An 18,585-nucleotide genomic window follows, 5' to 3' on the forward strand; every position below is an offset into this window, starting at 1 on the left:
TTTCCTGTAAACACAGACAGGTATTTCATATGCATATAATTCTAAGGGGACAGGTGTATCGCTCGAATCCCCTGTAAACACAAACAGGTATTTCATACGCATGTAATTCAATGGGGACAGGTGTATCGCTCGAATTCCCTGTAAACACAGACAGGTATTTCATGCGCATATAATTCAGAGGGTACAGGTGTATCGCTCGAATTCCCTGTAAACACAGACAGTTATTTCATGCGCAGGAAATTCAGAGGGTACAGGTGTATCGCTCGAATCCCCTGTAAACACAGACAGGTATTTCATATGCATATAATTCAGTGGGAACAAGTGTATCGCTCGAATTCCCTGTAAACACAGACAGGTATTTCATACGCATATAATTCAGAGGGGACAGGTGTATCGCTCGAATCCCCTGTAAACACAGACAGGTATTTCATGCGCAGGAAATTCAGAGGGTACAGGTGTATCGCTCGAATACCCTGTAAACACAGACAGTTATTTCATGCGCAGGAAATTCAGAGGGTACAGGTGTATCGCTCGAATCCCCTGTAAACACAGACAGGTATTTCATATGCATATAATTCAGTGGGAACAAGTGTATCGCTCGAATTCCCTGTAAACACAGACAGGTATTTCATACGCATATAATTCAGTGGGGACAGGTGTATTGCTCGAATCCCCTGTAAACACAAACAGGTATTTCAAACGCATGTAATTCAGTGGGGACAGGTGTATCGCTCGAATTTCCTGTAAACACAGACAGGTATTTCATATGCATATAATTCTAAGGGGACAGGTGTATCGCTCGAATACCCTGTAAACACAGACAGGTATTTCATATGCATATAATTCAATGGGGACATGTGTATCGCTCGAATACCCTGTAAACACAGACAGTTATTTCATGCGCAGGAAATTCAGAGGGTACAGGTGTATCGCTCGAATCCCCTGTAAACACAGACAGTTATTTCATATGCATATAATTCAATGGGGACATGTGTATCGCTCGAATACCCTGTAAACACAGACAGTTATTTCATGCGCAGGAAATTCAGAGGGTACAGGTGTATCGCTCGAATCCCCTGTAAACACAGACAGGTATTTCATATGCATATAATTCAGTGGGAACAAGTGTATCGCTCGAATTCCCTGTAAACACAGACAGGTATTTCATACGCATATAATTCAGAGGGGACAGGTGTATCGCTCGAATACCCTGTAAACACAGACAGGTATTTCATGCGCAGGAAATTCAGAGGGTACAGGTGTATCGCTCGAATACCCTGTAAACACAGACAGGTATTTCATACGCATATAATTCAATGTTACATGTGTATCGCTCGAATCCCCTGTAAACACAGACAGGTATTTCATGCGCAGGAAATTCAGAGGGTACATGTGTATCGCTCGAATTCCCTGTAAACACAGACAGGTATTTCATGCGCATGTAATTCAGTGGGAACAAGTGTATCGCTCGAATTCCCTGTAAACACAGACAGGTATTTCATACGCATATAATTCAGTGGGGACAGGTGTATCGCTCGAATTCCCTGTAAACACAGACAGGTATTTCATACGCATATAATTCAGTGGGGACAGGTGTATCGCTCGAATCCCCTGTAAACACAGACAGGTTTTTCTTACTCATGTAATTCAGAGGGGACAGGTGTATCGCTCGAATCCCCTGTAAACACAGAAAGGTTTTTCTTACGCATATAATTCAGTGGGGACAGGTGTATCGCTCGAATCCCCTGTAAACACAGACAGGTATTTCATACGCAGGAAATTCAGAGGGGACAGGTGTATCGCTCGAATCACCTGTAAACACAGACAGGTATTTCATACGCATGTAATTCAGAGGGGACAGGTGTATCACTAGAATCCCCTGTAAACACAGACAGGTATTTCATGAACAGGTAAATCAGTGGGGACAGGTGTATCGCTCGAATTTCTTGTAAACACAGACAGGTATTTCATACGCATATAATTCAGAGGGGACAGGTGTATCGCTCGAATCCCCTGTAAACACAGACAGGTATTTCATACGCATGTAATTCAGTGGGGACAGGTGTATCGCTCGAATTTCCTGTAAACACAGACAGGTATTTCATACGCATGTAATTCAGAAGGGACAGGTGTATCACTAGAATCCCCTGTAAACACAGACAGGTATTTCATGAACAGGTAAATCAGTGGGGACAGATGTATCGCTCGAATCCCCTGAAAACACAAACAGGTATTTCATGCGCATGTAATTCAGTGGGGACAGGTGTATCGCTCGAATCCCCTGTAAACACAGACAGGTATTTCATACGCATGTAATTCAGTGGGGACAGGTGTATCGCTCGAATTTCCTGTAAACACAGACAGGTATTTCATACGCATGTAATTCAGAAGGGACAGGTGTATCACTAGAATCCCCTGTAAACACAGACAGGTATTTCATGAACAGGTAAATCAGTGGGGACAGGTGTATCGCTCGAATCCCCTGTAAACACAGACAGGTATTTCATGCGCAGGAAATTCAGAGGGTACAGGTGTATCGCTCGAATTCCCTGTAAACACAGACAGGTATTTCATGCGCATATAATTCAGAGGGTACAGGTGTATCGCTCGAATTCCCTGTAAACACAGACAGGTATTTTATACGCATATAATTCAGAGGGGACAGGTGTATCGCTCGAATCCCCTGTAAACACAGACAGGTATTTCATACGCATATAATTCAGTGGGGACATGTGTATCGCTCGAATTTCCTGTAAACACAGACAGGTATTTCATACGCATATAATTCAGAGGGGACAGGTGTATCGCTCGAATCCCCTGTAAACACAAACAGGTATTTCATAGGCATGTAATTCAATGGGGACAGGTGTATCGCTCGAATCCCCTGTAAACACAGACAGGTATTTCATACGCATATAATTCAGTGGGGACATGTGTATCGCTCGAATTTCCTGTAAACACAGACAGGTATTTCATACGCATATAATTCAGTGGGGACAGGTGTATCGCTCGAATCCCCTCTAAACACAAACAGGTATTTCAAACGCATGTAATTCAGTGGGGACAGGTGTATCGCTCGAATTTCCTGTAAACACAAACAGGTATTTCATACGCATATAATTCTAAGGGGACAGGTGTATCGCTCGAATCCCCTGTAAACACAAACAGGTATTTCATACGCAGGAAATTCAGAGGGTACAGGTGTATCGCTCGAATTCCCTGTAAACACAGACAGGTATTTCATATGCATATAATTCAATGGGGACATGTGTATCGCTCGAATACCCTGTAAACACAGACAGGTATTTCATGTGCAGGAAATTCAGAGGGTACAGGTGTATCGCTCGAATTCCCTGTAAACACAGACAGGTATTTCATATGCATATAATTCAATGGGGACATGTGTATCGCTCGAATACCCTGTAAACACAGACAGGTATTTCATGTGCAGGAAATTCAGAGGGTACAGGTGTATCGCTCGAATTCCCTGTAAACACAGACAGGTATTTCATAGGCATGTAATTCAATGGGGACATGTGTATCGCTCGAATCCCCTGTAAACACAAACAGGTATTTCATGCGCATGTAATTCAGTGGGAACAAGTGTATCGCTCGAATTCCCTGTAAACACAGACAGGTATTTCATACGCATATAATTCAGAGGGGACAGGTGTATCGCTCGAATCCCCTGTAAACACAGACAGGTATTTCATACGCATATAATTCAGAGGGGACAGGTGTATCGCTCGAATCCCCTGTAAACACAGACAGGTATTTCATGCACATGTAATTCAGTGGGGACAGGTGTATCGCTCGAATCCCCTGTAAACACAGACAGTTATTTCATACGCATATAATTCAGTGGGGACAGGTGTATCGCTCGAATTCCCTGTAAACACAGACAGGTATTTCATACGCATATAATTCAGTGGGGACAGGTGTATTGCTCGAATTCCCTGTAAACACAGACAGGTATTTCATACGCATATAATTCAGTGGGGACAGGTGTATCGCTCGAATCCCCTGTAAACACAGACAGGTAATTGATGATCAGGTAAATCAGTGGGGACAGGTGTATCGCTCGAATCCCCTGTAAACACAGACAGGTAATTGATGATCAGGTAAATCAGTGGGGACAGGTGTATCGCTCGAATCCCCTGTAAACACAGACAGGTATTTCATGCACATGTAATTCATGGGGACAGGTGTATCGCTCGAATCCCCTGTAAAAACAGACAGGTAATTGATGATCAGGTAAATCAGTGGGGACAGGTGTATCGCTCGAATCCCCTGTAAACACAGACAGGTAATTGATGATCAGGTAAATCAGTGGGGACAGGTGTATCGCTCGAATCCCCTGTAAAAACAGACAGGTATTTCATACGCATGTTAGTCAATGGGGACAGGTGTATCGCTCTACTCCAATGTAAACACAGACAATTATTTCATACGCATATAATTCAGTGGGGACAGGTGTATCGCTCGAATCCCCTGTAAACACAGACAGGTATTTCATGCGCAGGAAATTCAGAGGGTACAGGTGTATCGCTCGAATTCCCTGTAAACACAGACAGGTATTTCATACGCATATAATTCAGTGGGGACAGGTGTATCGCTCGAATTTCCTGTAAACACAGACAGGTATTTCATGCACATGTAATTCAATGGGGACAGGTGTATCGCTCGAATCCCCTGTAAACACAAACAGGTATTTCATGCGCATGTAATTCAATGGGGACAGGTGTATCGCTCGAATCCCCTGTAAACACAAACAGGTATTTCATGCGCATGTAATTCAATGGGGACAGGTGTATCGCTCGAATCCCCTGTAAACACAAACAGGTATTTCATGCGCATGTAATTCAATGGGGACAGGTGTATCGCTCGAATCTCCTGTAAACACAAACAGGTATTTCATGCGCATGTAATTCAATGGGGACAGGTGTATCGCTCGAATTCCCTGTAAACACAGACAGGTATTTCATACGCATATAATTCAGTGGGGACAGGTGTATTGCTCGAATTCCCTGTAAACACAGACAGGTATTTCATACGCATATAATTCAGTGGGGACAGGTGTATCGCTCGAATCCCCTGTAAACACAGACAGGTAATTGATGATCAGGTAAATCAGTGGGGACAGGTGTATCGCTCGAATCCCCTGTAAACACAGACAGGTATTTCATGCACATGTAATTCAGTGGGGACAGGTGTATCGCTCGAATCCCCTGTAAACACAGACAGGTATTTCATGCACATGTAATTCAGTGGGGACAGGTGTATCGCTCGAATCCCCTGTAAACACAGACAGGTAATTGATGATCAGGTAAATCAGTGGGGACAGGTGTATCGCTCGAATCCCCTGTAAAAACAGACAGGTATTTCATACGCATGTTAGTCAATGGGGACAGGTGTATCGCTCTACTCCAATGTAAACACAGACAATTATTTCATACGCATATAATTCAGTGGGGACAGGTGTATCGCTCGAATCCCCTGTAAACACAAACAGGTATTTCATGCGCTTGTAATTCAGTGGGGACAGGTGTATCACTAGAATCCCCTGTAAACACAGACAGGTACTTTATAAACTTACATATTACGTTTAGCTAATGCATTCATATGCACATATATCACAAACAGTAAAACAGATGATTTATCGTTACTCTTTCTTTACGTTAAAATGCTACCGCATATTTTACAAAATCATCCGCCTCTGTATCATAATAAAACAACAACAAAAAATTACCGATATTCCTGTTATGTACTTGATTCTCCATGTCTGTTCCACCAGTTTGCTGTCGCTGATATGAAAAGCCCGTGATGAAAAGCCTGCGGAAAAAAGGTACTATTATGCGCATGTGCGCTTATCTGAAAAGTTTTTTTTTATTATTATTGTCATGGCCACACCCTCAGATACTCCCCGTGTGCGTCACTCTAGTGAAACCCCTAAACTTTAGTGAATGCCGAATTTAGCCATACATCAACCAATCACATATGCTACACAAACACGTTTTTGGAACCCGGAAGTGTCGCTTTCTTCCATATTACACATCAGCATTTTTAACATTAATATCATGGTTAAAGGAATAGTTCACCCAAAAATGAAAATTTGCTGATAATTTACTCACCCTCAGGCCATCCAAGATGTATCGGAGTTTCTTTCTTCATCAAAACAGAATTTAAGACTTTTAGGATTTCATTTCAGGCCTCCTCCTCTAAACAATGCAAGTGAATGTCCTCCATTTTTTGACGGTCCAAAATGCATATTTAGGGTGCATCAAAATAATCCACACAACTCCAGTCAACAAATAAAGTTCTTCTGAACCCAAACTGTTATTATTTTTAGAAACAAAACAATACTTATATTTTTGTAACTACAAATGTTCACTTCTGTACATCTCTGTGACGTGCACTCATGAGAGGGATGATGTAAACTCATTGGTAAGGTCACGCGTCATGTAGAGGAGGAGTCAAGAAGCACGTTATTGTTTACAAGAGAAACTTGTGGTGTTCACAAACCAAATGACCATATAAAATAATATACAAAATAATTTCCAAATAATAATAAAAAAACCAAAGTAAACAATGACGCGCTTCCTGACTCCTCCTCTACGTGACACGCGACCTTACCAACAAGCTTACGTCATCCCTCTCATGAGCGCGCGTCACAGAGATGTATGGACTTAAACATTTGTAGTTAAAAAGTATATAAGTATTGTTTTGTTTCTCAAAATAATCAATCATTTGGGTTCAGACTGGAGTCGTGTGGATTATTTTGATGCACCCTAAATATGCATTTTGGACCGTCAAAAAATGGAGTGAATTTTCATTTTTGGGTGAACTATTCCTTTAAATTTATGCTCTGGGTAGGTTAAGGTGTTCCACTCCATGGTTAGGTTTAGGGATGAAAAGTTACGAAAACACAGTTTTGGATTAACATGGAACAAACGCCACTTCAGGCACTACAAGGTAACAAGAGAATCGTCTCTCATTGCTGGGTGTATAACTCGTACGATTTTGTACGATTGTACTAATTGTACAACCTCGATGATTGTGACGAATTCTCCTCAGATCGAGTTGAAATAAAGGCATATCATTCTAAAAAGGTTCTAACTAAAATGATTGTTATTACTAAACAGCCTTTACAGACACTCAAACAGAAAAACAACTAATTGGCAATCACCAGATCAGCTAACTTTTAAAATAATACATATATGTTCATCCAGGCATCTATGAGGAAGGAAGGATACACGTATAATCCTCAGACACATGACATGGCCTTTGCTAATCAATGCTGTGGTACTCCATCCTCTCTGACCCCACATGACAAGAGCTTTGATGGTGCTCTATAGGCTATATATACATCAGAGCCCCAGTATAAAGCCTCTGATCCCAGCACATCTCTGTCTCTTCACTGACAGAAGAAGAACACTGTTCATCATGCAGACGAGAACCTGGCTGCTGACTCTAACTCTGACCATGGGCATCTCTTTGGTGTCAACCGCAGACCCACTCCACGCTCAGTGCAAGGTTATATGGTAAGATGTAATTTAACTGGAAATATTGTTTTAGTTGTGTCAGCTGGTAGGGTGTTTTGCACTTACAGTATGTAGGTGTAATGACCTTTGTAAGGTTGATAAACTTTGTGTTCTGTATGGAGTACATGATTCTATCTAAACTATTGTAGTAATATTAGAAGAGAATTATGGTGCACAATGCACTAACCGTATGTGCACATATAAATCAATCCTCTTCCTCTTCCCAAAATAATGTACACTTTCAGTAACGGTAGTGACGGATTTCTTTGAAAAACCTGTTAAGTAAAAGTGTCTTAGCTAATTTCGGTTTAAAGGTGCACTCAGTAACTTTTGTCTTTGCATCATCTTGGACTTACAATGACACCTAGCGGCTTGAGTGCAGCATCATTTAAAATCAATAGATTTTAGTTTCAGATGTCATTGTAGAAATATAATATTCACATTCAGCCATGATTACTTCAATCAATGAGTGAAAGTGTCAAATAACAGGACGGTTACTGAGATTAAGTGAGTAGTATTCGGCTGGTCATGTGATTCAAACATGGCAGCCCCCATGTGCGGACCCTCTCCATGTAGAATAAAACAGCCGATGGGAGTCTGGGAGTGCTCATGATTTCCTGCATAAACTGCAAAATTACAATTCATGTCTTTAGGAGTTAAACCTTTTTATTGAGGAAAAATTACTGAGTGCACCTTTAAGGGTTGTAACTTTATATGCAATTAATTTATTTTAAATGCATCTTTCATTTATGGGCCTCCTTTCCTGACAATATAAAAAATAAATAAATAAAAAATCTGTGTTGTACCTGTCTACATGAATGTAACAGCTTCCTTTCAAGCAGAAATGCAGGTCAGATTAACAATAACCTGAAATTGCACGAAGAATGCACATACCAGGGCATACCCCAATACGTGTGCCATAACTGATAATATTGAAGAATGGATGTGGGTACATTTAAACTATTATTGTATTTCACTCATGTTGCTATGCATTTAAAATATGTCACTTTGGAATTTAAAATGCTTTATAATCCGAGGATGTGTCTAGTGGTTTAGGATTGTTTTGTATTGTCAAATATTCACATTATAGAGTGTTTCCTAATCCCTACATCTCAAAGCATGTGGCAAAATGTCATTCTGAACATGTGCTACCATTACTTTGAAAACCTTTTTCTTTTATAATATTCTAACAAGATATGATGTACACATAATATACACTACCAGTCAAAAGTTTTGAAACACTTGACTGAAATGTTTCTCATGATCTTAAAAATCTTTTGATCTGAAGGTGTATGCTTAAATGTTTGAAATTAGTTTTGTAGACAAAAATATAATTGTGCCAACATATTAATTTATTTCATTATAAAACTAAAATTTAATAAAATAAAAAAAAATTCAAATGTTTTTGAAATGGATGACTTGGACCAAATAATAAAGAAAAGCAGCCAATAAGTGCCCAACATAGATGGGAACTCCTTCAATACTGTTTAAAAAGCATCCCAGGGTGATACCTCAAGAAGTTGGTTGAGAAAATGTCAAGAGTACATGTCTGAAAATTCTAGGCAAAGGGTGACTACTTTGAAGATGTTAAAATATAACACAGTTTAGACACAACATAATTCCCATGGTTTCATTTATGTTATTCCATAGTTTTGATGACTTTACTATTATTCTAAAATATGAAAAAAAAAAAAAAAAAAAAAAAATTATAATAAAGAATGAGTAAGTGTTTCAAAACTTTTGACCGGTAGTGTAGCTTTAGCATATACTGCTTCAATTCTCAAATACCGTTGTTGCAGTTATACAGCTGTAATTTCAACCCTAAAAAAGGCAAGAATATAAAGGTACCTCTGAAAATGAATTCATTGCTATTTTCCAATACATTAGGGCCCACACAGCCTACCACATTTCCATGTTGCTTCAGAGTTGTTCTGTATGTGAGATTAAAGAATTTAAAAAAACACTGTTTAAAAAAGCTAATGATCAAGCTGCAAAATCTCTCCTCTGAGACAAATCAAAAACTTGTGACTAGCATCACAAGGGCATGTACTTCACCTCTGTCATAAACCATGCAAATTAGTCACAGTGACAAATTACCCTTTACATACTAACAATTTCTTAAAAGCTCTTACCATTAGATATGCATCATGTAAGTCTGGGAATAATCCATGTCCTGGAATATGTTACTTCAGTCATGCACCAGATCCACATGCAACAGCAATGATGGCATAATAATGATGGCCTCTATAGTGCTTATAATGAAGTTTTATATCACTATGAAATAGAGCAGAATTTTTTTTTTTTTCTTTATGTAACCCAGTAATGTACCAATCAAGTACCCCTTCACCAACACCAAACAAGAAATTTGTTCCTTTTAACTCATATTATAATGGATATCATTGAGCTTATCATTAATATTATAAGTTACTCTTAAACTTAAAACAATAACGGTAACACTTTACAATAAGGTTCTATTCATTAACATTAGTTAATGCATTAGGTATCATGAACTAACAATTAACTTTTACAACAATTATTAATCTTTGTTAATGTTAGTTAATAAAAATACAATTGTTCATTGTTAGTTCATGTTAGTTCATGTTGCATTAATTAACAAGTACAACGTTTGATTTAAAAAATGTATTACTATATGTTGAAATTAATATAAGTATTGTTAATTGTTAGTTCATGTTAACTAATGTTGTTAACTAATGGAACCTTATTGGAAAGTGTTATCACAATAACTGATACTGTGGATGAAAAACAGACTCGCCAAGTACCACAAATATTCTGCTACAAGTGCCATATGCACATATTTATATAATATTTTGTTTTCTTAAAAAGAAACGGATAAAAATCATAAGATTAATCATTTGTTGTCGTTTAAATGTTTTAGTTGTTATATCAGTAATTTAAATATATTTACACCCCTAATAATTACGAGTCGTAATTTATATTGTATAGTTTTAACAAAGCAAAATCACCCTGAATTCATTTAGTTAAGATTTATAGAAATCCTAAGGAACGTACAGTTGTGCTGAACTGTCACTATTAATCGTTAGGCTGTTTGGGATCCCATGCCGGGATGTTTTTATTGCTCTGGTGAATCAGATCAAGGCCTGGAGAGGTGTGTCTGGCTGCATCAATGGAGGAGAGAGATGCTTGTATGAGGTGAGATCATCTACACTTGAGTGCAATAGCAGTCATAAGAATTGCGATGAAGTTTAGTTATGTTTGTAATGAACTGTTGTCTTCTTCAGCTGGTTTCTGCCACACCCTTCCGCATCACAGCCAAACACACCTTCAGACAGTCGAAGCGTGTGGAGGATCTGAGCTTTGAGCTTGTGCCTTCTGAGGGATCTTCAGTCTGCAGAGTCTCGGTAAAAACCTCTGCTACTAATATTTCCTTTAATAATATCAGAGTGTGTACTGAAAAAAAAATTGTTATCTGTTTTGTCTTTGGATTACTATCGAATCTCCAAGTAGTTTTAAAGCTATTGTTTTTGAACAGCTTTCCTTGTTTTGGTTTCTGTTCATCTCATTTTTGCCACTGCCACAGGGACTTTCTGTCTCAGAAACATGGGCGATACTGGCTGACAACGGCACAAACTACTGCACCCTCTACAACCTGATTGAGGGTAAGATTCTGAAAGCATGTAGATGCAATGAAAGTGTTGTGACTGCTTTGATGAAACATTGCTTTTTCTTTTCAAGCCTCACTTGAAAAATAGAAATTCTGTGTAATTGCAGGTAGCGGACTGGTGGACGTTGCAGGTTATAAGGAGTACACAAATGAATGGATTTGTCTGGAGCACTCGACGGCTAACTGCACCATCTACTGATTACATCTGTTGGCCTTTGATAAAGCAAAGTTCACCCAAAAATTGACATTTTGTTAATTTTTACTCATCCTCATATTGTTCCAGACCCAAATGAGATATTTAAAAAATGTCGCAATCAATCATTTCCATACAATAGCGACTCACTTTAAAGCTTAAAAAAGCACCCAAAAGTGTCATGACAGTAGTCCAAGCAGCTTATGCATCATTTTCCAAGTCTTCTGAAGCCATACGACCACTTTGTATGATGAAAAGACTGCAATTACATTAAATATTCACTCTCAAATCAAATCATGTAAAAAGAGCTAAAATCAAATATGGCACCATTTATATAACATCAATCCTCATTTATTTTTCTTTTTTGGGTGAACTATTGCTTTAATAATATACTGACAAATCCTGTGGAACATTCATTACCTTCCTTCTGTATATGTCATTCTCCAAGGGTAACTTTTAGATTGTATTTCTGCAGGCACTTTTATGTAGTAATTCATTAATGGTTGACAAAATCTCAATGTTTGAAACCAGCATGTATTATAGATAAAATGGGAAATAAACAGTAAAAACAGTAACTGAACTGAAAGTCACTTAATGATAAATGGTGTGGTGTGTTTTGAATAGCACTCTTTAATGAAAGTGGTGTTTTTGTTACAAACTTAAGACGCATTGCCAGGGTAATAAATATAATTAGTGGATTTTCACATACGTCTTCTAGTAAAACGGGTGAAAAAACCCTGAAGAGTTACACTGAAGAAGAGACCTGCCATAGAAACACCCACAGGCCATATCTAGGACGAAAATTTTATTGAGACTTGGGGGCGGTCTCTTTTGACCACCCCCAGAAAGCAAAAACCTAGCAACCAACCAGAACGCCATGACAACTACCCACAACACCCTCATATTTTGGCAGCAACATTTGCATGCACTGTTTTAAACAGAAAAATGAAACAATCCAGTTACTTTGTTGGAAATTCACAGAAAACACACTTTTCAAATTATATGATCAAAAGTGAGACTGAGATCTAATGCATCCACAAAAAGATTCTAAGTTTATTCATGAAATTCTACATGGTACAAGCTGATAAGTCCTTTGAACATGTAATCTGTTTGCCAATTAATTGCATACTTTCTCTTTTCATACTGTTAACAATTAAATTGCCTCAGTTGTTTGCAGGTAAGCCAATCGCACTGCTGTTTACTACATGAGTTTTCTCTCTGAAACCCTCCTCCTCCCCAGCACCACATGTCTAGCAGCAGCATGTCCGTGTATATTCTAGCTGTGGCTTTCTTCATACTAGCAGGTGCAGCATAAGCAGATCTAGTCTGGCATAGTCTTGCGTTGCCAAACCTTTGACTTAAACAGCAAAGGTCAGCTTAGATTGGCCAAGAACTACCTACTATGACAGGAAAAACTGTTTAACTGACATGTAAAGAGATTAATTACAGCAGGTTTTTCCACTGGGTGCGGTTTGGGGGCAGAGTAATCAGAGGTATATGAAATCACACTGAAAAAAAAGGAAAAGCAGCTCTATTGAAAATACCAAACCAGAACACTTAAAATCAACTTAATACATCTATGTTTGACATGAGAACATTATAATATTGCGTATAGTCCAAGTGACATTCAACACAGTCATCAAAAAGTAATAAGATCACATTGCTATGAAATGTTGAAATGGATTCAAACTAGCCAATAAGATTTGTGCTGATGGTTTGAGTAAGTGTTTTCCATTTGTGTGTGCTATGTGCAGTGCATCAGATGTTAGAGCACGTACTGTGGGTAGTCTGTGGGTAGTCCGTGGGTGTGCCATCTGAGGCTGAGACTAAATCCGCCAAGACCAAATCTAACAACTAGTCATATCCATTATAACACCTGAAATTTATTACGAAAGTTGTTATGAACAGTTACAGTACAGTTACAGTTAAAGAAAATCTGTCAACATAAGAGGGTTTGTTAGCCATCCTGAGCTATATGCCATTTTGTTCCTAGTTTTACCAGGTGAGTTCATTTTTAAAGAGGATCACCTGTGTCAGAGACTTCAGTAAGAATGCACTGGTCCACAAACTGTTCTGTTTATGTTGTTCTTGGCTGGTACAGATGCTCTGTTACACAATGACGTATAAAGGATTGCCAGTCTCTACATTTCCAGTGTTGTTGACATATAACATTCATAGGTCAACAACGTCATATTTTCCATGTATAATTTGATTTGCATGCACAGATGTATTGTGATCCTACAGTTGATTTTACATCAACAGCAATTATTCCTTTATGTGGCAGTTAGTTTGCTACATAAATGTTTCAACAAATTTAAATGGTATAACATACACTTATACAGTGGAGTACTCAGATAAAACTACAGGAAAAAAAAAAAAAAAAAACCCATAGTCAGAACACCTTACCTTACTAACAAATATGAATACTGAATACTTTTTATATATATATATATATAATATTACTAAGATATTCTGACATTCAAGCAAAAATTGTTCAGCGCACCGTCTGGATGTGTCTCACAGAGATGACACTTGTTTCTCTGTGTTCAGGAGGGATGAGAGTCTTAATCTAAATGACAGAGAGGATATTAAAACCTATACATTTGCATATGCATTCAGCAGGTGCTTTTATTTAGGGTTAACACAAACATCAGCGATAAGCAAAGCAAAATTATAATATGTAATATTATAATATATAATATAATAATGTAATATTATTATTAATAATAATAATAATGATAATAATAATAATAATAATAATAGTAAAACATTACAATAAGGTTAATTAACATTAGTTAATGCATTCGGTATCCTGAACTAACAATGAACAATGGTTTTTAACAGCCTTTGTTAATATTAGTTCATGTTAATTAATTTTTCAAAAAACTATTGTTCACTGTTTGTTCGTGTTAGTTCATACTGCATTTACTAAGGTTAACATATCGAACATTTAATGTAAAAATATGTATGTATATGTAGAAATTAACTTTAAGCTAAATTAATAAATGCAATTATTGTTCATTGTTAATGTTAACTATTCTGTTAACTAATGCCAGCAAATGCAACCTTATTATAAAGTGTTACAATGCTACTACTACTACTACTAATAATAATAATTACACTTTACAATAAGGTTTTATTCAGTAACATTAGTCCATACATTAGGTAATGAACTAAAAATAAACCATTTTTTTACAGCATTTATCAATCTTAATATAATTTATAAAAATACTATTGTTCATTGTTTGTTCATGTTAGTTCATATTGAATGTACTAATGTTAACATATACAACTTTAAGTGTTAAATATGTATTAGTGTATGTAGAAATTAACTTTAACCAAAAATAATAAATGCAAATATTGTTCATTGTTAGTGTTAACAAATGCAACCTTAATGTAAAGTGTTAATAATAATAATAAATATTAAAATAAATATTAAATGTATTAGGCTACATGCCTACATTTCAGGAAAGTGAAACTATATACCTGATTTAAAAGGAGCTGAAGCTCTGCTGAATTACTTGAGAGATCAACCAGAGATTTGACTCCAATCCTCAAGCCAACAATTATGGGAAGATCTATGAGGAAATTAACAAAGTGTCTTTCAGTTGTGACAATGAGGTCTAAAGATGCTAATCTAAAGATGACTCATGTCGACAAGATGTTCATGTGTAAAATTCCCTGCTAAGTCACTGGTTAAATGTATCTATTTGAAATTGATTTTGTACATTTAACTCATATTCAGCAACCCTAAATGATGATTAAAAACACACTCAGGTACAATCCTGGTTTATAAAATAATTTCTTAAGAGGAAACAAAATATGACTTTATACCAGGCTGCTGTGTTGATTCAGCAATCATGGTTGTATCTGATATCAGTGGAAATACCGCTGTTGCCTCTGTTGTGTTTACTTGGGTTTCAGGGATAGTAGCTACAGAAGACAAACAAAAGCAGGTTTTTAAAATGAGGTCAACTTATAAGTCAATATTTCAGCAATAGAAACACTTTTACATTCTTGCTAACTAATCACATTATTTTACTATGTAAATAAAATGAACATGTTTTATTCATCATCAAGATGAATATTAAGTTGTATAAGGGGAAGTGTACATTTAAGATGCTGTAACTGGTCACCATTTTTACACTTTACTCAAACAGTCCTGCAAAACGACACACACACACACACACACACACACACACACATATATATATATATATATATATATATATATATATATATATATATATATTTAAGTACACATATTCTATTTAATACAAGGTCATAAATAAATGCATGTACAATGTGATTCAAGAATTTGAGAAAAGTTTAAAATAGTTTTGCACAACACTGCTTGAAATGCCATGTCTTGAGCTAAAAGACCAGTTACCAGAAAAAACAGCTAAATTTAGACTCTTCCAGAATAATTACGACTAAATCTCCTGTATTTTGTTCATTTTGAGTAACAATAAGAGTTTTATTAATCACTCACCAGTACTGTTTGATTCTCCCACAGAAAAACAGAGAAATCCAACAAACAAGATTAAGAGGAACATTTTCTCTGTTCTGCAAATGATCCCTTAGGCAGGTGTAGGTATGTTTACGCACAAATGATCCTTGACAGGTCATTTATCAGGTTTAAATGTTGCGCAGTATAAGGGCGTTACTCTGTCTCATGGGTCTCTGTGTATAGTGATGTTATAGGACACTCCCTAGCATTGCCGGCACAAGAACAATGGGTCCCAGGCGGAAGCAATTCTCCATATTTTTCTTTTATTTGATTCTTTCAGTTCTCCTGAGACCAGCATTTCATGTATGTTGGGTTTTATTGTTTACTTTCGTTCTGCTCCCACACAACACATTCAGAATTTTCTTAACTCTAAAAAATGCTGGGCTAAAAAATAACCATTGCTGGGTTATTTGGTAACCCAGTGCTGGGTAAATATTGGACAGAACACACACGCTGGGTTATTTTTGACTCAGCTTGCTGGGTTATTTATTTTAACCAGTGTGCTGGGTTGTTTCTTGACACGATGCTGGGTTAAAGCGACTACTTTTTAAAGGTTCTTTATTTTAGATAATCTACTACTAAAAATAGTAATAAGCATGTTATGCTTATTTAAAAACATGTTTAAAAAAAACAAAAACAAAAAAAACATGTTTCACAAAAATTCAAATAAACAACAGTATACATGTACAACATGAAAGTATTTTATTTAATTAGTAAATGGCCAGCAAAAATGATCATTTTATTCTGAACCAGGCAGAAAATTAAAAAACTATTAAAAAACTTTTGGATGGCAAAATAATAGCAATTAGTTATTTTACAGAATATCAAATTAAATAAATATTATCAATATTTTTATTTAACATTTAATTTATTTAGTCCAGCATCAAATAATTCAAACAACGTTTAATTAAATTTTCGGAACAAGGCAGTGCTTTAATTATTAAGAATGTACATTAATTACTAAATTGTAGCAAATCAATTCACAATACACCAAATAAATAAATAAATAAAAATAGATACATACATGGATACAAAATACCTGCATTAGTTAGTTTAATAAACAATTTAGTCCTCAGCAGCATAAATGGAGGCACGCGAAAAGCGAATTGTTGAATTTTCGGAACCAAGCATCTCATAAACTACCTGCTGCAAAAACTCCCAGGCAAGGGCACACTGTTTTGGAAAGTGGGTGTCAAAGCAAAAAAAGGACTTAAAACAAACATCTACCGCCTTGAGGAGAGTCTGCTCTTCTAGGGCTTCCCCATTCACCACCACGAAAAACTGTCCACCAACTCCAAGTTCTAAGTCAAATGGGAAGGGCTTCTCCTCCCTCTGTTTTAGTAGGTACTGCACCATGTTGGTTCCAGACTAAATAAGAAAATAACATCAAACATTAAAGTGTATGTACTCCTTACCAAAAAATTGTTACAGGTTTAGTGCACTTGATGAACAGCTGTAATTTAAAATAAATAAATGAGCCTGCTTTGGTGTTGTTTTCACATGTTCTACTTACTGGTTGTACATCAATGAAAGAGGTTCTGGCTTCCTCAATAGTTGGCCGGAAGGTTTTGTTGCCAATCTTGTACACTGATGGTGGAATGATCTGAGGTAAAAATGTTCAGTGCCATGGTGCCTTTGGTATTTAAAAGAAGATAAAAGTTAATTGCAGTGATCTGATCACAAGCGATCAGCACTAAATACAGGTGTAAATGGGGCCCAAAATGTTTTGTAACTGGATCACAAAAAGCATATTCTATATGGAGGTCATCAAAACACAAGTGACCCCATCACATTTTAGGTGTAAACACTAGTCCATCCTCAATGCGTCCTGGACAGTAGCTAAAATACTCCTCTCAGCTCCTAAACAACCGCTGCACTAATAAGAATTTTAAATGTTGCTGGTTTTGTGTGGCTTTAAAGGAATAGTTCACCAAAAAGATCTACTTCTTTCACAGTTTTCTCATTCTCATGCCATCTCAAACTCATATGACTTTCTTACTTCTGCAGAACACAAACAAAGGTATTTTGAAGGAGATGTCTGTTTGTCCTTTTAATACAAGTCAATGGGGTCCGAAACATTCAAGTTCCAAAATTGACCTAAAGGCAACATGAAGGTAATCCATACCTTCCAGAGTCCAGTGGTTTAATCCTTGTCTTCTGATTCGATAGCTTTGTGTAAGAGACAGACCAAAATGTAACTTCTTTTTTCCAGGGCTCCAGATTGCAACAACATTTTTCAACTGGTGCGACAATTTTGTTATAGTTTGCACACATCAACAATAATTTGTGTTTTGCAGAGGAATGAAAGTTATCTGAGTTTGAGCTAAACAGCATTTTAGTGTTTTTAAAAAGTGAGAAAAGAGAAGATCAAGAAGGGGCAAGTACTTTTAATGCAACTGTTTCTTCTGCATTTGATGTTACATAATTACTAACCTGCACACATGTTGTCTAAACTTGAGTAAATCCATTTGTCATCCATCTCTTTTAGCAAAGGCCAGAATCTTGTCAGCAAAGTCAGGCAGCCAGGATGAACACAATTTGTCAGCAGCATCAGGGTGAAGTACACTAAAGTCTTGAGATATCTGTAGTTGGAAATTATGATTATGACAATTATGATTATAACCTCATAGAATTTTAGTGATAAATTCAATTTATTTTTTATTGTATTTTTATTTTACTCAGTTTTTTAAAGTGATGA

Source organism: Myxocyprinus asiaticus, chromosome 6, assembly GCF_019703515.2.
Source record: "Myxocyprinus asiaticus isolate MX2 ecotype Aquarium Trade chromosome 6, UBuf_Myxa_2, whole genome shotgun sequence".
Lineage (NCBI taxonomy): Eukaryota > Metazoa > Chordata > Actinopteri > Cypriniformes > Catostomidae > Myxocyprinus > Myxocyprinus asiaticus.